Source organism: Nicotiana tabacum, chromosome 8, assembly GCF_000715075.1.
Source record: "Nicotiana tabacum cultivar K326 chromosome 8, ASM71507v2, whole genome shotgun sequence".
Classification (NCBI taxonomy): domain Eukaryota; kingdom Viridiplantae; phylum Streptophyta; class Magnoliopsida; order Solanales; family Solanaceae; genus Nicotiana; species Nicotiana tabacum.
The window spans coordinates 51,348,602-51,372,379 of NC_134087.1; the positions used below are offsets into that span (position 1 = coordinate 51,348,602).

A 23,778-nucleotide genomic window follows, 5' to 3' on the forward strand; every position below is an offset into this window, starting at 1 on the left:
TAATCAAATAAATCCTGCCTACTTCACTACATGTTCAATTAGATACCATGCTTATAAGATCAAAATCAGCCTTTAATACTTAAATACCATGTCTATAGGAATTAAAATCAGCTATAATAGAGATCATGTCTATAGGATCTAAAACCAGTTTAGTTAAAAAATCAGGTTGACTCATACTGTTCTGAATCAGTTTAAGCAACATACTCCTTTTAGTTAATACGGTTTAGAAAGAATGCCTATAAGATCCAAATCACCTGTTTTGAAATTAACCACTGTTCTGCTTCCTTCTTAATTAGTAATAGATATCATGCTTATAAGACATCACCAATACACACTTAGGCAAGCCATAGGTAATTGCTTGATAAAACTGAACTCGCCTTTGTTTAATTAGCACTGCTACAACCAGCAAGCAAGCCTGATTCGGACTTCTTATCTGAGTTATGTAATAAATTGGTCTGCTTCAACAATTAAAGCACCCTGCTTTAGTACCTTTAAATTCTGACCCTAAATGTGTTTAAGTCATGCTATTTATGTGCTTTATTTGAGGAGGTATATATGAGCCTCTTAGTTGTTTATATGTTTTCCCTAATATACTGTCCTACATGTTTTGTATGTCGCCTTAGTCTTTTTACCTTTAAAAACCAAGAGTTAGCCTAAAATCCTCCCTCTTATAGGAATAATAGTCCTAAATCCCTCCGGGACTGATAGGAATGGGATGGGTAATAGCATTCAATAGAGGTCGAGACCAATCCACGCTTTAATATCTTAACGGGGTGGGAAGGGTAGATATGGATATGACGATCGCTGCGCTAATACCATGTGTATCCCCTCTTTTGAGGAGTGTCATACCGGGTATCGCATTTATGTGATTCATATTATAAATAAACCTGGGACTCCCCTCCTTTTTATATTCTCAAGTATTTGTAGAACTGCAACTCCTTTTCAAAATTCGCCTTTTAATAATTTTTTTTAAACTCTTATGTGTTCAAACTTTAATCCCCTACTATTTGAGCCTATATTTGTCTATCTGCTACTTGTACAAAATTCACAAAAACTGTTTGGTCGGGAACCACACTAGTGGATCCTGAAGGATGCCTAACACCTTCCCCTTAGGATAATTTCAAGCCCTTACCCTATCTCTGGTTATCAAACAAACTTAGAAATGAACCTTATAGGTGTCCTAATGCACCTTAAATCATTAGGTGACGACTCTTCAAATGCAAATTCAATTCCCAAAAGGAATGAGTTATCCCATATCCAAAATATCATAAACCTGATTTTCCGATGCAAAGAGGGAAAAAGGGGGCGCGACAGCAGGCAGCTCAGATACCAGGGCTCGATCACATTCTCCATTTTTGAACAAAAGAACCTGAAGACCAGCACATTCTTCTCGATGAAGACAACCAAAGAAAAACCTAGACCTAAGGGATAGAACCAACCGTTCCTTCAGTTTTGGACAAAAGACCCTAAGCTTCATCATCTTTCTTTAACACAAAAACCATAGAGAAGAACAACCAAGACCAGATCCAGCGGTCATCTTCTCCAAGAAGCAGCCCCCTTTTCTCCTTCTAAAACCAACCCAATCCAGCACCAAAATCGGAACTGAAACTCAGCTGAAAATGTTCCAAAATCGCCCCCAAAGTTTTGTCCATTTTCGAGTCTGCCGTCATCGATTTGAGGTGATACTGGTTTCGAAGTCTGAGTCGTCGTTCGAGTACGGTTCGTGATTCTTGTTTAACATTTGTTGTTGTTTCCTGTATTGCCGAGTTCCCATTGCCGAATTTCTTGTCCCTCGATTAACTGTAAGTTGTTTTGGAAAGCGTTACTGTCGAGCAAGCTGTTTAAAGGTACGATTTCTCCACATTCTATTTTTGACTAAGAGATTTCCACATCTCAGTGTTTTATCTTGTTGTTCTTTTAACACCTGCGTATTATTGGCTGATGGTTCTTATTATTGTTCCTATTATTCAGTGTCACTCTATTTGCATTCTGCCATTCTTACATAGACTTTTTCATGATAACGTTACTTCATTCTTTAGTATTAATGGGTCATATGCTTTCACTTTAAAACAATGATGATTGGACTTGGGATTAATTCTTGGTGAAATTGTTTCGATAAGGGAATTTGTTGTCTTTCGTCTAGGGTGATAACATAATGAATTCTACTAATCATAGTTGGGTCTAGCTATAGCTAGTCTACTTTAAATGAGGGTTCAGAACCCAATTGTATTTCTTTTGGACTCAAAATACATAGATAGGTCGGAAAAAAAGATGACATTTTTATATATAGTGCCACAATACTTGACGCTATACATTAACGTTAACTGTGCCGTTAATATATAGCGCCAAGTATTGTGGCACTATACTAGAAAAGCTGACACGCTCAGGTATAGCGCCATAATACCTGACGCTATACCCTTTTAGATAGCATATCATTTGACGCAGATTACGAGGTTCACTATAGTGTGGTACTCGATATACACCTGGCGCTATATCCTTTTAGATAGCATCTCATTTGATGCAGATTACGAGGTCCACTATAGTGTGCTACTCGATATACAAGGACAGGTATGCATTAGTATTACCTATTTTTAACTATTTATCCAAATAAATTTATTTCTTTTTGTAACATTTACAAAAAGGATACAATGTATCGCCACATTTCAAATTATTTACATCCACGACCTACAATGTTATGTCTTTTGATCAACAAAGTGTTCTTCTGTGTAAAAGGAAAAAAAATAACAATAAGCACTCATGTAATATGACGTAAATGAGACACAAATTTTACATTACAAAATTATGTACAAATATTAATTTGAATAATATTTCATGTACAATGCGATACATTTTTTATGTTACAAAATTCTATACAAATATTAATTTGAATAATATTTTCATGTACCGGATTGGTAATTATATTCGTAACTAAATATATTAAAATAAAATTGTTATTATTAAATTATACTTAAAAAATAGATACTCCTTTTATTCCAATTTATGTTATAACATATTTGACTGAGTATAAAGTTTAAGATAGAAATGAATATTTTAAAGATTTGTGTTCCTTAATAAGCCATAATATTTGTGTGGCTATAATTATTTTTTAAAAATGGTATTAAATGTGCCAGAACATTTATATTACTATTGAAGTTTTTAATTGAGGGAAGAATTAAAAATTTATATTTATTTATTTCTAAATTTAGATATAAATTATTTTTTTAGAACAGATAAAAAAAATAGATTCTCGTAAACTGAATGAGATAAGAGTGCATTATTTTGTTGCCACTCCTTCCATTAAACTGAAGTTTGCAATGAACGAAATGGATGATCAGAACACAAAACCTTATTATTATTATTAATTTTTTTTTTTAAAGCCAAGTTAAAAATCAAACTTGATGGCTAACAACAAACTTCCTTCAATATTTGGGATAAATTGTCAACCTACATATTGAAGTAGACGTGCTTTGGGTTGAAGTTATTGGTGCCTAAATTAAATGGCCCTTTGCGACCAAAGGACGCGAAGTTGACAATTGCAAGCCACCATAAATGAATCAATATTTATACTAAATCAAATGAAAATTGAGGTAAAATATATACTATTAAGTAATCTTGATTAAGTAATAAAAAATAAGAAGACATATATCATACATTAATTAATTTGTAAGAACATCTGAGTTGTAGATTTTTTTCATTTATAGACATCATATGGTTGATTTAATGTTTTGGTGTCGAATCTATCTTAACTCAATATTTTCGATAAAAAGCATAAATTTACGTGTAAAACTATTAAAATGTAGAAAAATAGAGATGAACTTATAATTTTTTTTAAAGGTTAATATTGTAAATATTAAAGATTTCATCCGAAAAGCTTAAATCATGAATCCGTCCCTATGGTTAATTTTTAAGCATGGTGAATAGAACATGAAAGAAAGAATTATAACCACCTAAAAAAATCATTATAGCAATCCTAGCCAGATGAAATCAAATTTTGGTTGGAAATTAATTTAAAGCAATATATTTGTTATTCTTTTTTTACAGAAATGATGAATATACTGTTTAATCTAAAATTTGATTAGTAGACTAAAATAATTAAATCTATAAAATTAGGCCGCAAGTATATTTCAAACTTCATATTAATAGATCTCTGTGAATTGAAAGCAAATAATTAAAAATGAGAATAATATGTAAACAATAAAGGAGTAAGAGCTTCTTATGATGTTTAGCGTAAAACTTTGAATTCGTAACTGTTCAGGAATTAATACCGAATCCCAAATATTTCCGAACTGATTAATTTACCTTATATGGACACTTTATGACTTTTCGGACAGTCACTCCAGAAAAAGGAGTATAGCGCCAAAATACCAGGCGCTATATATAAAACTTAATGTATAGCGCCAGGTATTATGGCGCTATTTCTGTGCGTGCCAGCTTTTTCAGTATAGTGCCATAATACTTGGCGTTATATATAAACGGCACAATTAACGTTAATGTATAGCGCCAAGTATTGTGGCACTATATATAAAAATGTTATCTTTTTTTTCCGCCAATTTATGTTTTTTGAGTCCAAAAGAACCACAATGGGGTTCCGGACTCTTTAAATGAGTTTAATAACCTTTAGTATCGAATCCTACACCTTCCCAATACACCTCCCTAATATGTTGGCTTCACACTGAATCCCGAATGTAGAAAATATTGATAAATATTCGTAGTTTGCTTTAGGTAATCATCACAATTACGAGTATGGTTCCCATGGCGTGGTTGTTATATTTAACCTCAAATTAGTTTTTTTAAATATGAATATCCGTAGTTCACTTAGTTGAATGTTTTTCCTTTAATAAAATTTAGGTGTGCCATACAATCACCTAGTCTATGGCCCTCACATCGATATTTTAACTAATGTAGAAAAATGTTTTAAACTCTCGTAGTTTTGCTTTAGCCGCGTTAATTAAATAAATTGTCGTAGCTACGGGTACAGTTCCTGTGACGTAGTTGTGATGCTTAATTTCTAAAATTCGGGGGTACATTTATGTTACCCGGTCACAATTTAATCTTGTTAATAAAATAAACATGTTGTAGATCGTGGGTATGGTTCCCGTGACATGATTCACAATGTGTAATCAAATAATTAATTGTATGACAATCGTGGTTTTTTAAAAGTGGTAGAAGAAATAAGATGCACAATGGGTTTAAAATATGTAATTAATCAGATAATTAGACCAATAGCAACAATTGAGCGACCGTGCTAAAACCACAGAACCCGAGAATGCCTAACACCTTCTTCCGGGTTAACAGAATTCCTTACCCGGATTTATGTGTTCGTAGACTGTAAAACAGAGTCAAATCTCCTCGATTCAGGATTCTAAATCGGTGACTTGGGATACCATAAATTATCCCAAGTGGCGATTCTGAATTTAATATAAATAATCCCATTTCGATTGTCACTTAAATTGGAAAAAACTCACATATATCCCTTTTCGGGGGTAGTAAAAAGGAGGTGTGACACCCGTTAGATTTTTCGAAATCTCGACGTATCAGAATCTTATTAGTCATTTCGTTTGCATAAGCATAATCGATACCTCTGAAGGTTTTTCCGAAGGCCAGTGTTATTGAGGCATTTAGATCATTCGAGGGTTAATTTATCGGAGCCCTTAGATTTTTCGGGAGCTGAATTTATCGAAGCCCTTTATATTCTGCTTTTGCCGAGGGTAGCCTGATTTAACCGGTTTTTTAATAGTTTAAGGACTTTAATTTATACCAGAAGTCGGACGTCTCCGAGGTGCATTTTTTCGGCTGTAGCCTTTTCATATGACCATAGTCTTTTATATGACCGTAGCCTTTTATATGGCCGTAGCCTTTAGTCCCCGAGGGTGATGGACTTGGTCTTAATAATGAGGGGATGCCTCTTCGAGGTCTTGTAAGTTCGAGTGTTCGACAACTCGGTATGTTGATAGTCAATAACAATCCCCGAGTATTCGGGTGCATTCAGGGTTTCGGCCCTTGAGCCGTTAAATGTGAAGATAGTGGGACTTCATTGAGGCGCAAAGTGTTTTGATACAATAAAAAATGTTTCTTCAAATAATTGATACATGCGTACATGTTTTGCCATTGGGGGCTCGACTATTCTATGTTGACAAGTTCTTTTGACTATTTGGCCCATTACAGCATTCCCTATTGAGGCCCTCCTTGGCATCAATTGCTTTCTTCAAGGATATAACCTCCGAGGGTGATGCCCCCAATATTCGAGTTTGATCGAAAAGAAGCCTTGAATACTTTGTTGAATGTTCCTTAGGTAGCATATAGGTTTTGCCTCGTTAAAAACCTTGCCGGTAAAACCCATTTGGGACAAAATCCGAGCCAAGGAAAAATGAGTGCAACGCATGATTTAAAGCCTGCGAACTTCGTGTAAGAAGGGGTGTCTTCGAGATCGCGAGCCTTTGAAAGTTCCTATCTTCACTAACTTGTAAGATCCTTTACCAACGACTCTGAGGCCTTGCTATTCGTGATCATGGTATCATCGAGAGCCTTGACCTGGTCAGGGATGATTTTTAATGCCTCGATTTGACACCACGAGGCCAAGAAATTCACTCAGGCCAACTCCGAAAGCACATTTCTCTAGGTTGAGCTTCGTGCCACATCGCCCTGAAATGTTGACTATTTCCTGCAAATGAATTAAAACGGTCCTCTGTGCATAGGGACTTAACCAGTCATATCATCAATATAGGTTTTTGTTATTTTACCTATATGTTCTTCGTACATCCTCTTGATTGGATGGTGATATGAAATTTTTCAAACTGGGGCCCTCCCTTTTTGTTTTATTGGTTTAAACGTGGGACTATTGCTCAGTCCATGTGTGGTGATTTAAGGCTGAATCCCTGTCATATCTGAACGGGGACAAGCAATGCAATTTATACCATCAATAATAAACTAAATCAGTCTTCTCCTAAGTTCGGGGGTTAATCCCGTTCCCAAGTGTACCTTTCTGTTGAGCGGTTAACTTGGTAGCATCTGGCTTCTCGGGGACAACGAAGGTTCGAGGAGCTAGGGAGTTCCCTTCTTCACCTTCGGTTACCTGTTTATCCTGCTTCCGTCTGGACTTGGAGGGGCTCGATTTCTCCGAGGTCAAGGGTTCCGGAATCGGCACCACTTCCTCGATTGCAAATATCTCTTTTGCAGCATGTTGTTCTACGTAGACTACTTTCACTCCTTCCTTTGTTGGGAATTTCATCATCTGATGGAGGGTCGACGGTACTGCCCTTTTGTTGTGTATCCATGGCCTTCCGAGGAGTGCGTTATACCTCATGCCACCTTCGATGATATGGAACCCGGTGTCTTGTATGGTCCCGACTATGTTTACTAGCAAAATAATTTCTCCCTTTGTTGTTTCACTTGCCATGTTGAAACCATTCAACACCCGGGATGCAAGTACAATCCAATTTTGCAGGACGAGTTGTTTCACGATCCTCGATTTGATTATGTTTTTAGAGCTACCTGGATCCACTAAAACACGTTTAATCTGAACTTAATTTAAAAGGATAGAGATTACCAGGGCGTCGTTGTGAGGTTGGGATACGCCCTCCGCTTCCTTGTCACAGAACTATAGGGCATCCTCAGGCACATAGCTTCGAGTCCATTTCCCTTTCGTGATGGATACTTTGGTACGTTTGAATATAGGTCCATGTGGGACGTCGACTCCACTGATGATCATGTGAATGACTTGTTGAGTTTCTTCAGGTTCATTCTTCCTGTTCGCATCTCTTTCTCGGAAATGGTTCTTAGCCTGGTCATTGAGAAATTTATGAAGATACCTTTCGTTGAACAATCGGGCTACCTCCTCCCTAAGCTACCTACAATCCTCGGTCCTATGCCCGTGAGTACCATGATACTTACATATTAAGTTGGCATTCCTCTAAGAAGGGTCGGTCTGTATGGGGTTGAGCAATCTAGTATCTTTAACTTTGCCAATGGCTGAGACAATACCCGAGGCGCCGACGCTATAGCTATTTTCTAACAATTTGGGTGCCTCTATCGGTCCCGAACGCTTGTCGAACCCGATTTTTCTCATGAGCCCTCGAGCATTTTGGCCTCGATCTACTCTTTGATCATTCCGAGGTGTATTAGGCTTTGAAACTTTACTTCTATCTTCGACGTACGGTTGATATCTTTCCTTGCTGGATCTTGATCCTCGGTCTGCGTCCCTCGGGGGCTTGGTTGCAAATCTATTAGGATGAATTGAGCTAGAGAAGGCTCCCAACTGGCCGTCCTCCACCCTAATTTTTGACTGATAATGATTGTGCACATCCGACCATGTCACAGTAGGATATTCAATCAAGTTCTGCTTCAGATGTCGAGATGCAATCGAGCTTCGTTCATTCAAACCTTGCATAAATGCCTAAACTACCCAGTCATCGGAGACTAGTGGTAATTCCATCCTTTTCATCTGAAATCGGGACACGAACTCCCTTAGCATCTCGTCATCCCTTTGTTTTATTTTGAAGACGTCCAATTTTCTCGTGGTCAACTTTATAGCCTCGGCATGTGCTTTCACGAAGGCGTCCGCCAATATAGTAAATGAATCTATTGAGTTAGGAGCTAAGTTGTGATACCATATCATATCTCATTTTGACAGTGTTTTCCCAAACCTTTTCAATAATACTGATTGGATTTCATCGTCATTCAAGTCATTCCCTTCGATTCCACAAGTGTAGGAAGTGATATATTGGTTAAGGTTAGTTGTTCCGTTGTATTTTGGTATACTATGCATCCGAAATTTCTTGGGAATGGACATCGGAGCCACACTTGGGGGGAAAAGTTTTTGTATGAATTTCTTGGCATCTAGACATTTCAAAACTCCAAGTTCTCCCGGTATTTGGTCTACCCTGGAGTTATATGTTTCTACTTTTTTATCATTGTCTTCTATCTTCTTTTCTCCTCACTCGATTCTTTTAGTCAGTTCCTTGAGCATTTTCATGATTGTGGGGTCAGTCCCAGAGCCGCTTTCGTTGGGCCTTTCTAGCTCTGGCTTATGCTGGGCGCTTACTGGTTCGACAGTGTTAGGAGTTCTATTCTGACTCTGAAGTTGAGTGATGGAAACTTGCTAGGCTTGCAGCATTTCAAATATCACTTAGAGGATGACTCCTCCTTCTTCCATCTCTCGTGTTTCCTGGCCCCATGCTCGGCCTTCCCTATGTGCGTTCCTTGAGGGGTCTGTGCCTGCGCCCGTGTTCAGAGCATTGTGCGAACTGATATCAACTGGCTCCACATTTGGCACTCCCTCAGGGTTTATGAGTGGTACACAGACCCCTATACCGTTGTTTTCTCCAAGACCTTCATCCTCGTGAATAGGTGCATTATGTGTGCCAAACATGTTTAATCCTGAAACCAAAGAATCTTTGACAAGACGAATTATAAAGAATAACATGTGTTATCAGAAAACTAGTACTAAAACAATCACTATAATATTTAGCCCCACGGTGGGTGCCAAACTGTTTACCTCGAAAAATGGGGGTAACAATTAAATGTAATTTATGGTTCTAAAGATATATAATTTATTCTAATACTAGTGAATATAAAAGTAATATCAAGTTTAAATAAGAATAATTGATGAACCAAACGAGTGTTGCTACAACAATAAGGACCTCGATCTTTACTTTCTTGGGGGCCTCGAGGTCAACTAAGAACAATAAAGTATGAATAATAGAGTAAAGGCAATAAAGCTGAAGAACACTTGTTGAGCACGTTAAACCAAAAAAGCAGAGTAGAATATTCTATTGCAGTGAATAGTGTGAGATACAAATGATTGTGGTCCCCTTTATATAGGAGGAGAAAAACCCAATGTAGTACATCCCTAATTGAGGTAAGGAATTATATTGGTACATGTGTATAACAACCTAGTACGGACCTGTACTATTTCGTACAAATCTTATCCTTTAATTTATACCCCGATCCACGTGTCCTTGGGAAATTTCTGCTCTTTCTTGATTGCCCTTGAGAATGTACTATCCTCGATGTAGGTCATGCCAGGCCTTCGATTTGCTTCCTCGAGGTGTGTACCTTCAGCCGGGTCCGATCCCTACTTCGAGTCGCCCAGACTCGGACTCATAGCCCAATTTAAGACTTCAAAATTGAGCTCCTTGGTCTCAACCATACACACTCATATTATTCAGTGGGCACAGACTATCATCTCCTGCTACCCAATTATTAGGTTAAATTTGTTTACCTAGAAGCGTTCTAATTCAATTCTAAGTCGTGCTCAATGCGTGCACTACCGGTCCCATACTTATGATCCAGGAGGCATTGGACCTCTATTTGGGTAGTTCTCAACCATTCCTAGGCTGCTCAAAAATGTTAAAACTAGGCAACATACAAAAACACATTGGCCTTCAAATATGGGCAGCTAAGGGCTTAAGTTAGCCTCCACACTTAAGCAATAAATGCACGCGAAACAGGTTTTCAGGTTAGGCAGTTTTAGAATTAAGAACCTTAAGCCCTATGGACATGATTTCTATGTGACTTTGAATTAAAACTTATAGGTAGTTTTAGATGCCAAGCGCTGCTCATAGACAAGATTACATAGTTGTTACATGTTGATTATTAAAATTACATGTTTCAAGTTATTAAACCTATAGGTGCTACGTCTAAGTGATTTACGCAGTAAAAGGACAGTGAAATCTATTGGGGAAAAGCCCAGAATTACTCATGCTTCCTGACAGTGACATAAATAAGCAGTAAACAATGTTTGAGAAGTTCAAAATTTACAATTTGGAGCAAGTAGTGATACCCAATAGGCAGGATCTCTAACAATTGGCGATTGGAACCAGCTTTATTATTTTTAGCTCCTATAGGCATATTTTCCAGATGAACAGAATGACACAATAGCAAATGGAGTAATTAAAATCCTATAGGCATGATTTCTGGTGGATATGCGGCAGTTGTGCGAATTTAAAGAAATTTCAGTGATATTTGTTTCCTATAGGCAGGTTTTATAGTAACACATACCAGTAGGAATGATTGAAGCATTTGAACTCATGTTTTGCTAGTAGACGAGTAGTGTGAGCATGTGCTTCTCCTAATGACATTATTTCTACAGTGCACATAGATATTGAATGACATATATAGCAAGTAAATCATTGAATTTTATGGGCATGTTTTCTACCCTTGCATGCAAATATCAGAATCTACCCATTCCCCATTTTTACTAACACCCCAATTGTTCATTAGAAACTTATTACAGGCCCAGTAATGAATATGATTACAAATATTATACAAATAATGACAATTGGCCCATAACATCCCCAAAAAGAAACACTCAGCATTACCTGGGCCTTTAACAACTCTCACGTAGCATACCCAGGAACCGTATTCATCAGCACAACCCAGAATCCATATAAGAACTTAAGGCAGATCACACAAGCATAGATTGACCAACCAATTTACATATTTAGTAGACCATAGGAAGAAAAAGTTGAGTGTCAGGAATAGTTCAGGTCTTAGTAGTAGAGGGAGTGGCTAAAAGACCCTAAATCCTAGTGTGTCAGAGTTCACAAGGGTCTCAAATGGACCCCGAGCAGTGCTCATACTAGTGGGGTTAGTAGTATGAGTCTTGGTGGCCTTGGCTTTCAGCCGGCCAAGAATGATAGGTTCAAAATAATATAAGTAACAAATGAGAGAAAAAGTGTACAATGGTTAAGGGACAAAAGTTGAGGAAATACACTTATAGCTTAAAGTAGGCATAACAAAGTTGAGAACATAGAGCAACTAATCAAACAGGTCATAAGACTTAGAAGCAGGTTCAGCAAGACTGAGAAGCAGGTTCAACACTTAGCAAAATAACACATAGGCAGTCACATATTGAAAGAGTTAAGGGAGAAACAAGTTTGCAGGATTAACAAAGATGATCATACACAGGTGCATAATACTAAACAAGTGTAAAACCTAAAAGGTCCAAATTATGCTAAGTATGCATCCTAGTATCACAAGACAACCATGTTGACTTTTATCATGAAGCAGAAAAATGTCAAACATGGCATGGAAACACAAACTAAGGTGGCTATTCTAAAGGTTTCAAACAGTTTCCAAGGATATAGGACTAAGTAAAACAGGGATATGTTGTGAGATACACTATCAGGGAAGAAGATCATACTTGAGAAGGCCTTAACATAGATTAGAACACATTACATATGCAAGACAGAGATTCAGAACAGAGTGGGAAAGTAAACTCATGTCAAATAGCAAGCGTAGTCATTCAGATATTGACCAATAGACTAATTAACTAAAGAAGGCCCAAATTTTTTAGATGAAGCACATTCAAATAACAGAATTGATAGCCTTTAGGTAAAATTAAATACTAAAGAGGTCCAAACAAGTGTAAAGCTGACAAGGTCACACACAGAAGTAGCCCATAACACATTGGCTAAACGGACTTAAGAGAGCCCAAATTATTCAAATTAGGCATAAGCATGTCTCAAAACTGGCAACATTAAGTGAAATTAAATGCTAAAGAGATTTAAATAAGTGTAAATCTAACAGATTTGCACACAAAAGTAGCCCAAAAACACATTAAGCATGAATTTCCGAAGTGATAATATATGCAAATCATAGACACATAAAAACGAAATCGCAAAAGTCAAGTGACTTACCAGTTAAATGGACAACGCTAAAGAATAAAATTCCACAAGAACCCAAAATCTTACTGCGTCAAAGTTCCCAAGGGCTTCAAAGGAACCCCGGGCAATGCTCGCAACAAAAAAAGGTCGAATAATCGAATGTTAGTGGCCTTGGCTTTCAGCCGGCCAAGAACCAAGGTGTAGAACAAGAGAACAGTAAAGTGATAACTCAAAAGTTTTTAGTGAAAATCTAGCGATTAAGGTCTGTCCTAAAAGGGATTGGGGAGGGGTTTATATAGCAGTAAAATTGGACGAACAAACAAGAAAACAATATAAAGCAAACCTATAATAAAGAATGAAAACATGCAAAATCGATTCAGAATCAGTTTAGGAGAGTAATCGGGTAAATTCTAATTCAAGAAGGAGAACACAAATTGACAGAGATCTCACTAAATCAGACTCACATAGCATGGCACCGAGTGTATATAGACGAAATAATGCTCAAAATCAAAGGTTCAAAACACTTTAGTCCGATCTCAGAATATATCACTTGCAAACCTTAGGCAAGCACCTAAGTAACACCACAAATGGACGATCAGTAGTGAGAGGTGACCAATTAGGTAAGTTAATCAATGATTGAGTCCATTTTAGAGCCGGATTTGGACAGGTTGAGAGATACAGTAGCTAGGGTTTCTCAAAGAAGAAGAGAGAGTAGAAAGGATTTAGGGGCAGCAGGTTAAGAGAAAATAATAGGGTTTGGGCAGGTTTGGTTAATTAAAGAAGGAGAGTGAACGAGGGTCGTTGATCTTGAGAGAACAACGGTTTGGATTCGAAAATGAACAAGGCGGGTCATAAAAACGGGTACCGACCGGGTATTATATAAGGGTCACCTGGTTTGGGCTTGGGGTCTATTTGGCTAAGGTGATGGGCCATTTTGGTCCTAAAATTGGCTCAAAGTTTGGGCCACCCTTTTAAATACACATAATTTATCAAAATAATTTATATAAATGATTAGTAAATAAATAAAAAACATTTTTATGCACTAAAACGATTTAAAATAATGATTTGGTATTATAAAAATATAAAATACTATTTTGACACAAATAATATGAATAAGGAGCATTTGTGTATGAATATAGACTATTATTGCAAAATTAGGTAAATAGCTTAAAAATACAAATATAATTATATGAAATAAAGTGAAACTATTTTGAAACATATATAGGAATGCAAAATAGTAATCTTGAATGACTAAGTCATCACAAAGAATTTAAAAGGATAATTACTAAATATTTATGTAATTTAAATGTAAGAAAATTAGTTTTAAAGCTCTAAAAATTATAGGAAATTCTAAAAATATACTTGTATATATCTGTAAACTAGATAATGACGCAAAATGATGTTTTGAAAGTATATATTTTATTTGAAAAAATATGAGGGCAAAATTGGGTATTAATAGTTGCCCCTCTTTACCCGAGAATGATGAAAGAGTTATTGGGTAAAGAGAAGGATGGGAAATTTTGGCCGAATAGAATGAGGAATGATGTGATTTGAAAAATGGAGGCCGAACCCTGGTTCTTGAGGTGCCTACATATCCCTGGTGTTACTAGAATCATGCCATGTGTAGTTCTGGATCCAACAGTGAACGAAACCGATGGAGTTGTTAGAGAAATGTTCGCATGTTTCGGGGAGGGTTCTTTTGGGTAGGATAGTATTGGATGAATTTATGCGGAGTCATGCTTGTGAATCTGAAACGTTATGGATATATTACTGAGCAAATATCCAAACGGTCATAGAGTGAAACACGAGTAATTGATGGTGGTCGGTTATGTTTGAAACAATTGCAGGATGTCAATGTTGTGAAAGGAAACCGGAGTGAGGATTGCTTCTGTTTGTAGAACGGTTACTACCTGGATTACCTAAAAAACTTAAAATACGATGCATGCAAATATATAAGGGTTATTAAGAAAATTTAAACATGATGCAAATTTCCCTTGGACCATAAAGGTTGTCTTTGGACGGTGAGGATGATATCCTTAGACCATGATGTCCTAGGCCATGAGGTGTATGATAAGAGATTCGCAGGACATGAGAATAGTGCCTCTGGACTATGATGCCTTTGAATAAAGATGTGCAATTTTGAGAGATCCTCAAACCATGGAATAGTGTCTCCCGGCTATGAGGATGATACCTTCGGACTATGACACCTTCGGACAAAATGGCGATATTTTATCCTATGAAATGCAAAGATATGATGCTTGGTCATATGCGAGATGGGACATGACAAGGCTTAGTTTTGTGTAAGATGAGGGCAGTGCTTAGCCCTAGGTGAACAGAGGATAGTGCTAGATCTTTGATAGCATAATAGAGATAGTATTTGATCTTATGCAAGGACAAGGCAATGCTTAGCCTCAAACAATTAAGGAGGCAGTGCTTAGCCTCATACAAGAAGGGGAGGCAATGATTAGTCTCATGTAAATAAAGGAGGCAATGCTTAGCCTCATGCAAGAAGATGAGACTTTGTTTAGTCTCATGCAAATAAGGGAGACAGTGCTTAGCCTCATGCAAATAAGGTAGGCAATACTTAACCTCATGCAAGAAGAGGAGACAATGCTTAGTCTCATGCTGGAAGGGGGGAGGGCAATGCAAATAAGAAGGCAGTACTTAGCCTCATACCAGAAGGGAGGCAGTGCTTAGCCTCATGCAAAAGAGGAGACAATGCTTAATCTTAACGCAAGGAAAGGCAGTGCTCGGCCTTATTCAATTAGGGAGCAATGCTTAGCCTCATGCAGGAATAAGAGACAATGCTTAGTCTCGATGCAAATAAAGGCAGTGCTTAGCCTTATAAAATTATGGAGGCAATACTTAGCCTCATGCAGGAATAAGAGACAATGCTTAGTCTCGATGCAAAGAAAGGCAGTGCTTAGCCTTATGCAATTAGGGAGGCAATGCTTAGCCTTATGTAGGAATAGGAGACAATGCTTAGTCTAGATACAAGGAAAGACAGTGCTTAGCCTTATGCAATTAGGGAGGCAATTCTTAGCCTCATGCAAGAATATGAGACAATGCTTAGTCTCGATACAAGTAAAGCCAGTGCTTAGCCTTATGCAATTAGGGAGGCAATGCTTAGACTCATGTAGGAATAGGAGACAATGCTTAGTCTCGATGCAAGCAAAGGCATTGCTTAGCCTTATGCAATTAGGGAGACAATGCTTAGCCTCATGGAAGAATAGGAGACAATGCTTATTCTTATGCAGATAAGGGAGAAAATGCTTAGTCTCATGCAAAGAAGGAGGCAATGCTTAGCCTCATGCAAGAAAAAGATGAGTGACCGGGAGAAAGTAAAGTATTCCTTAGCTGGATAATTTGTTGTCTTGAAGGCGGTGACTTGATGTATCTGCGGATATCATTGTCTTTATTGTGCCTGCATCCAAAGAAAAATTGTGAGTTCGGTGGGGGAATGTTGGTTTGTGCTTTTGTCTTCTTGCTTTGCCTCTGCTATTGTCTTGAGATCCTGTTTGAGTTACCCTAAAAAACATCTGGCTGTCATAGAAACAAAGTTTTTGAAAATAATGCATGCGCTTGATAAATATAGTTATTTGAAATGTGGTAGTATGCGATATTTAATAATTTAGACGAACCGGTGACCGTGACACATTTTAGAGACATTGCGACATCCTTGCCTTAGAATTTTGAGAGTCCCCTCAAAATTCTACCCCAGTTTAAATGCATACTTTTGACAGTACTTTTGGTTGTTCCACATATAATAAAGTTAGGTTGAACTTGCAATCTTGCCCTAGTTTTTGATCATGGAAAAAATGAAGATTTTTTTAGGATGTGACCAAACACACAGGGCTGCCTACGTATCCCCTCTTAAATGGGAATCAGGTCAAGCATAGTTTAATTACATCAATTAAAGAAATGTAAACAATCCTAAACATAGTATCTCTTAAGAGCGTCTGAGTTAATAGGTTTTGGCCAAACCTCTCCGTCCATTTCGGCAAGTATGCGTGCTCCGCCTGTTAGTACTCGGTGAACCTTGTAGGGGCCTTGCTAGTTGGGTGAAAACTTTCCCTTGGCTTTATCATAAAATGGGAAGATTCATTCCCGTACCAACTGCCCTAGTGTGAATTGCCTTGGCCTGACATTTTTGTTAAAAGCTGTTGCCATTCTGTTCTGGTAGAGTTGACCGTGACTTACTGCATTCATTCCCTTCCCATCAATGAGGGAAAGCTATTCAAAGCAGCTTTGTACCCACTCAGCATCGCTGAGCTCGAGTTCTTGTATGATTCTTAGACAAGGGATTTCTACTTCAGCAGGGATAACCGCTTCAGTACCGTAAACCAATAAGTAGGGAGTTGCCCTAGTTGATGTGCGAACCATGGTAAGATACCCAAGAAAAGAAAATGGCAGCTTCTCATGCCATTGTTTGTAATTATATACCATTTTCCTCAATATCTTCTTGATGTTCTTATTGGCAACTTCTACAGCTCCATTCATTTGTGGCCTATATGCTATGGAATTCTTATGCTTGATTTTGAAGGTCTCACACATAGCCTTCATCGGATCATTGTTAAGATTGGCGATGTTGTCAGTGATGATTGACTCTGGAACTCCGATCCGACAAACAATGTTATCCAGAACAAAATCTATAATGACCTTCTTAGTTACAGCTTTGTAAGATGCGGCTTCAACACATTTTGTGAAATAGTCTATGGCCACTAGAATGAATCTATGCCTATTTGAAGTAGCGGGTTCGATTGGACAGATGACATCCATGCCCCAAGCGGAGAAAGGCCAAGGTGAACTTGTTGCATTGAGTGTATTGTGTGACACTCTTATCATATCAACATGTATCTGGCATTGGTGACACTGCTGGACATACTTGATGCAGTCTGTTTCCACAATCATCTAGAAATATCCTGCTCTTAATATTTTCTTGGCTAATACAAAGCCATTCATGTACAAGTTCTGGCTTATATTTGCTCGAGCAATCTGGATGCTTCCTTGGCATCAACATATCATAGTAACCCCAGGTCAGGAGTCTTTCTAAACAGAATTCCTTCTCTTTGAAAGAAGTGGTTGGCTAACCTCCAGAGTGTGTGTTTCTGAGTATGAGTTGCGTGCTCCGGATACTCTCCTTTTGCCAAGTATTCTTTGATGTCATTGTACCATGGATTTCCATCACTTTCTTTTCCAACATGAGCATAATAAGCTGACTGCTTAATTCCTATTGGGATAGGATCGGTGAAATTCTTGTCTAGGTATTGCATCATGTAAGATAAAGAGGACAATGCATCTGTGAACTCACTTTGAATCCTTGGAACATGTTTGAATTCTATCTTCATGAACCTCTTGATCAGCTCTTGTACACAGTATAGTGTACGTGGAAAAATCAGAGGACTTGATTTCTCGTTGTCAAGTCATTTCGGAAGAATGCTTCGAGACCCCAAGGGCGGGAAGCCACGACCAAGTTCCCAACCTCGGGGCTCGTCGAGGCCCGACTCAGAGAAGATGAGGATCGAAGCTAGGACAAAAGGGGAAGCTCTCAAGGGATATGACTAAGCCTGATAAGGCCGGCCTCTCTAGAGCCTATGCTGAGGCGTCACGTCAATCCATCCCATCTCCATACTTTGTAATTAATGCCCATATGCTTGTAGCTGAGTTCCCCTCCTATATAAAGGGGACTCACACTACCTTGTAACAGAATGATGTTGATCCATTTTCTCCACAAGTGCAATAATATTTCTCTCTCTCTCTTTTCTTTCTAACTTGTTCGTTCTCACTGGCCCGAAATCGCCTTAATATTCGTTGCTTTCTTACTAGTTCTTCATCGTATTGCTTAGTATTGGCCATGAAGAGACTTGTTTGATTATATCCTCAACTGTTATCCCATCCCCAACTATCCCCGATAGCTCGAGCTCGACCCTGACGTCGACCTCGAGGTCCCCCATCGACCAGACCTATACCCGGACAGCAGGCCCCTCGGTTCGACTACTATCTTGTTTTAGCTTGCATTTTGTCATTAAACTCCTTATTACTAGCATCAACTGCTCTAACAACTAGCTCGGGAATAGATCACGTATTTTTAGAATCACATTTACAAATTTAATTATTGTTACCATTTTCATGGTAAATAGTTTGGCACCCACCGTGGGGCTAAAAATAATAGTGATTATTTTCTTGCTAGTTTCATTGCACAAACACACATTATCTTTCACACTTTTTCTTGTCTAAGATCCTTTGATTTCAGGTAAAAATGTCTGGCTCGGTAAACGGACTCGAGAACGACAACCTCGAAAATCATGGGGAATATGGAATGGATGTCCAAGCTGCCGGAGCACCACTACAGAATCCCGATAATGCGACGGGACCGATTCTAGCAAACGCGGACTCACAGTATGCACAACAAGTCAACGAAACTTCTCACACCGATGGGAGCATTTAGCATATCGACCAACAGGAAGCCCAACAAACCCTGGCTTGGGAAACACAGGAAGTTAGTCTTCATGACATTTTTGAAATATTGCAGGCACAACAGTTGGCTATCGCTAAATTGTAGAGCCATCCGGGGATCCCCAACACAGTAGCGCAGGAAACGGCTCCCTGCGCCGAACGATTACCCAAAAGATCAAGAGACAACAAATCGATAATAGACCCCCCCACAACGACGGCGCTGGAGGACAAGAGAATCGAGTCAGGTTCATGGAGGTTCGTGCAACAGTTATCTCCCATCGAAGCGGTCCCGGAACCCGCTTCACGAAAGTCCGTGTTACAACCCATATCCACATGTGTTAGTTCATGCCATATATTAGTTAACATAAATCCAAGAAGGAATTATCTTTGAGATGATAATAAGTCAATCCTATTGGTATTAAGTGATACAAGAGTGTATAAGGGTGATTAACAAGTATTAGAAGTTAAATGAATCAAGAATGTTGTAACTCGTATTTTTAGGTAAATCTAGCGGTGCTTAATACACTCAAGAGGTCATGTATTAAGGTATTTTAATCATATAATATCCGTATCATAAGTCTTGAAGTCAAACGAGTTATGAAACAAAAGACGACTAAAGTTGTCGCAACTTAGGTTCATAATTTTACTTAAACATTAGGTCAAATGTTTCTAATCTTTTCTCCTAATTTACAAGGAATTACGGGGTGATCTACCAACAAAATTAAATATCTATGAGTCTAGTTTCCAACTCATTAAACCGTTTATCGATACGATCTAGGAGTAGAGAGATATTCGCATTTTCGCGAGACCGTGCCAAGCACCTCTCTATGGGGCCCACTAAGGCGGTTTAAGATATTTGGACCTATATAGGATGCCTCCAACCCGTTTTAAGTCATTTCTTCTCACTATTTTCAGAACTTAGAACCCTAGGAACATCATATCAAGGTTCTCTCAAGATTCAAGACCCAAAAGGGGCAAACAACACAAATCAAGTGTCGGGAATTTCGTGGCGCTAGTAAGTCTCTTGTTCTTCATGTTGTTGCTCATTTTTGTGTCGTTCCAGCTCGTGTGGGAGGTTGTTTTAAAGGGTTTATGTTCTATAAATACTCCCTCATGTTCTTAATATCAATCCTAGGTAATTTCAAGCTTTCTAAAGTGATTCTAGTGCCGAAAAACACTAATTGATCGCTAGTTTCGCTTTTTTGTTGTTGTGGCAGCATTGGAGGGATATTTCATGGAACTTTAAGGTCAAATTGGAGTTTTTATTTCTGTATAAAGGTAATGAAACTCTTACTATATATGTATTTAAGATTATCCAAGTTGCGGCTAAGCCATTGAAGCTAGAACTTGTGAAATATATATCGAAAGGCTTGGTAGTAATGTTATTGTTTTGTGGACTGTTTTGCGTTGCTGTTGGGCTGCGTATTTTACTACTGTTTTGTGGAGTTTTGGAGGAGGAAGGGTGTGGAGAAATACCATATATATGTAGGGTTGTGGTATGATAGTTATTCGTAACATTTCCGGGTCGTTTGACATGACTACGGTGGTCGTCGTAGGTATGGAGTGATTAGGCTGTGCGTGGACTATCTTAGGAGGCTCAATATGTTTATTATTGATGTTGTTTGGGCTTTTTGGTGATTGTTTTGAATGGTGTGAAGTCATATATATAGGGGAGGTGTTGTCCGTTTCATCGTAAAATAGGTTGTGGCCGATACATAATAGTTATGACGCCTTAATGATAATGATAATATCGTTTCCCTTATTGTATACTAAGGAGTTTTGGCAATTGCATAGCTTGAGATTTGGGCAGTATATACAAGGTATGCGAGGCTATCCTTTTTCTTCTTTTGCACGACTCCGATTATACATAATGTAATGAATGAGCTTCCAAGATACTTTACTCTTAGAAGCTAGTAGTACTTACATTATTTTCCCTCTTATGGAACGATTGATGTTAATGTTGCTTCTCTTACTCTTATGTTATCAATGTTGTTGGTACTTCCTGATTCTTATAAGGTTCATAGTGCAGAGTTAGTCCTAATAACGTGTATAGAGGATACCGACCTTACGTCACTCCGAAAGGTTTAGAATGTGATTCCATGAGTCGAGCATGCATTATATATATGTATCTATTTTACTCTACCGAGCCACACTATAGTTGGCCGCGTATGGCACCTATTATGCAACCACTGATCAGTTGGGTTTTACCGAGCTCCACGTGGCCAGGTACTATTCTACCGAGTATAATGATGGCCGGGTACATTTTTTACCGAGCCTATTATGGCCGGGTATGATATGATGATGATGATGCCCACAGAGGCGAATGTTTTAAAGGTTTATGTATTTATACATATGTATCATGCATTTCATGTCAGTAGCCCTCAGAGGTACTAAGATGTTACAGGTTGTATATTCTCTATCCTTGCTTACATTACTGATCGTATTTATGGTTCCCTGCCTTACATACTCAGTACTTTATTCGTACTGACGTCCTTTTATTTGTGGACGCTGCATGTCGTGCTGCAGGTCCTGATAGACAGGCAGGTGCAGCTCCCCCACCACAGTAAGCTGTCCAGTTCAGCGGTGATTGGCGAGATCCCTTCTCCGGACTTGCCTTGGTCTTGGTATGCATTTTTGTTATAGACATTATGTCTATGTCGGGGCCCTGTTCCAGCTATGTTGCAGCACTTATGTTCATTTAGAGGCTCATAGACAAGTGTCGACTCATGTATAGTTTGGTATGCCTTGTCGGCTGGTTTTTGTTATATAGTCTTTCATGGTAGCGTGGTAGCTCATACCTTATATGTAGTTTCTTGATTGTCTGGTCATCCCCTGCTATGTATGTTCATGCCATCATATTTTATTGCTGGTTGTCCATGATCCAGGTCTACCATTTATATTGATCTCGTCAGCCCTAAAAGATAATAATGAAGGTTAGATGAAATGTACGTTGGTGCTCGGCAAGTATGGTCGGGTGCTAGTCATGGCCCTCCAGTTTGGGTCGTGATAGTTCGGAACGCCGGAACTCCCAAGGTGCAATAGGTCCTCGGATTCTGACGAGTTCACCACCGCTTACACATGTGCGGAAAAAGACAACGACCTTCAAAATGATGAGTTTGAGTCCGTCCCGTCGAAGAAGTTTGGGGAAACACTCTTAAATGGAACTATGATGTGGTGCTGCAGCCTAGCGCCTGACCTCACAAACTCGCTTACCATATCAGTAGATCCCTGCGCAGGAGCAAACACCGATGCCATCGAAGTAGTAACGGAAGAGCCTAGTACACCTGGGGATGAACAAAGAGAGAATGAAACATCACAAGAAGTCGCTTCTCACTCCCTGATAGGACGAATGAGATCGCTCCCGGTTTTGGATGACTGGACAACCCATGCCTTCGCCCGAAGTTTAAATGAAACATGCCCGATGACTCCAGGTCTTTTCAAATGACGCTTAGTCTAATACCCAACTAAGAGCTGGCCATGTGCCCGTACCCGACACCTGCCACGAATTAGGGCCATGTACAATCGTCCCGAAGCCTCTACGGGCCCGGTATACCCAAGCAGGCTCCCAACAAAGAAACTAATGCCAAACAGATGGAGGTACCATCCATGCACCGCAAATGGGAGGAACGCCACAAGATGCAACCTACCTCGCAATGGTAGGGAAATAGTTCGAGGGCAACATCCTCGAGGAACATTCAGAGGAACCAAATCTGACGAGGAACAACCAGCAGAGGAACCCCACCCAGCAGAGAATGGTTTCAACATTGCTATACCAAATAACATGATCATCATAAGCGAAACCAGGGACACTGAATGACTCAGGACTATTCGACCAAGACCCTTTCAAAGGAACAACAACCTGGTGCGGGAACCGCAGGGCACGCGCGTTCATGGGGTCAAAAATGGCCACCATCTCAGAGAGACGACAACCATGTTATTCAATAAAAATTACCGCCGAGTACCATCGAGTGGTTAGGCTCGAGTCCAGCCCTAAGGAAGGAAGGCAACCGGGAAGGATGAAGTGAACAAGCCATGACATATTACCACGACAGTGAAGGGGCGGCGACACCCTCCGAGGACTCATAACAGGGGAAGTGAAAATGTTCACCGTCAGGGCAAAGCGGGCCCAGGGAAATATTTTGGTAGACACCCATACAACCAAGGGAAAGGGCACACGAGACTCCACCCCGGCGTCACACTGACGCATTGGTAACCCTCTCCCTCATTTGATTTATCTTATATAAAACATGTGTTGTGAATTCAGGTGGTTCGGTCACATACAACAACGATGTCGGACCAAAGTCAGTGGGGCGGTCCGAACTAACTGACCAAATCTCTCCCGCTCCTGAATCCCTGGCAAATTCCAAATGACAAATCACCATAAAGACCATTCTCTTGATACGGCCCATCTGAGCTCGGGCCGGGATGTCGAGCTTTGTACCACCGGATAAGGTGCAAAGCACGGACGTCTTATTAGGCGAACGCTGGCACACCACCCGGAGACATCGTCGGCCCCATTTCGCCAAAAGCATGACACCCCTCGCAAAGGGCAAGACTAAGATAAGTCGACAGAGAATGATATGCGACAAGAGGAAATTCTTGACCATCTGGCGCGTTGCCGGCATTAATGCCCCCACCCTCGGAAGGATCAAAGGGTAAGTAAACCACATCTTCTGCCAAGCTTGATAAGACACAGCGGGGGGGGGGGGGGGCATCG

General features: G+C 39.3%; 1 long non-coding RNA gene across 1 annotated transcript; it reads left to right on the forward strand.

Annotated features, from left to right (window-relative positions):
• Nucleotides 1–1,124: 1,124 nt before the first annotated feature.
• Nucleotides 1,125–21,938, forward strand: LOC142162701 (uncharacterized). Its single transcript, XR_012693982.1, has 2 exons — nucleotides 1,125–1,847; nucleotides 18,859–21,938. It is a non-coding gene; the product is annotated as an uncharacterized LOC142162701 (long non-coding RNA).
• Nucleotides 21,939–23,778: the final 1,840 nt, after the last annotated feature.